Source organism: Lottia gigantea (assembly GCF_000327385.1).
Source record: "Lottia gigantea unplaced genomic scaffold LOTGIsca_293, whole genome shotgun sequence".
NCBI classification, from domain to species: Eukaryota; Metazoa; Mollusca; class Gastropoda; family Lottiidae; genus Lottia; species Lottia gigantea.
Genome location: NW_008708957.1, coordinates 32,288 through 33,189, shown reverse-complemented (window position 1 = coordinate 33,189; position 902 = coordinate 32,288). Strand labels below are relative to the sequence as shown.

At 34.9% G+C, this 902-nt stretch overlaps 1 protein-coding gene across 1 annotated transcript in view; it reads right to left on the bottom strand.

The window, feature by feature from the left end:
* LOTGIDRAFT_145160 (hypothetical protein) overlaps window positions 1-902 on the bottom strand; it is a gene marked incomplete at both ends in the record, with an annotated part of 42,049 nt that overhangs the window by 34,556 nt on the left and 6,591 nt on the right. The window lies entirely within an intron of this gene.

The following is a 902-nucleotide window of genomic DNA, read 5'->3' as shown; positions in this document are numbered from 1 at the left end:
AATGTTATGTCCAAGTTTCCAATTCCTAACTTCATGTACTAAAATACAATATTGGAAAGTTAACCACCATTTTCAAATTCCCTGATAAGGATTGTATATCCAAAACAACGTCAAAAGAGGACAGTTGACCTACCTGATCTAATCTGGCCATCAGCTTGTAAGACAACTCTCGATCGTAAGTTATTTAAGACCAAAGTTTGATGTGTCTCTGAGATACCAAGTTCCCATGGTAAACCAGCATTTTTAATACCAGTCCAACTACTGGCACCAGTTCCTCCATCATGTCCAGAGATTGTGATATGTTCTGCTTTACCCTAGAAAGACAAAAATAAAATTCAAAAGTTGACTGATAAAGAAATGAAATAGCATTGTTCCTTTCTGGACAAATGCAGGAAAGAAATGCAAGGCACTGGGCAATGGAGGCAACACAAAATTAACCCTTCTTCAAAGCTGAGAACAACAATTACTTTAAGTTGAAGATGAAGCTCAAAGTTGCTCCACAGAAGCAGTGTTGTAGAGCTGAAATTACTTAGGGTATGATCACAAAAGAAAATACCCTTGTCTTGCTGCAAATTTGTTCATACATCAACATCATTATGATATGACAAGGTACAGCATTTTGATTGTATGTCTTTGGTCAGATAGATGTAGATAGACTTATTGAATATCATAATTATTTACCTTAGCTACACCAGAGGCTACAATACCAACACCCATCTCTGATACCAGTTTAACACTGATTCTAGCTTCAGGGTTAGCAGCTTTTAGATCATAGATTAACTAAAATAAACAGAAAGAAACACATTATTATGGAATGTTCTATCTGCACTACAAATCTTTCTAACAATTCATAAGAATTTTGAGGTTCAGTTTATTAACCTTTTGAACAATGATTGAGAATA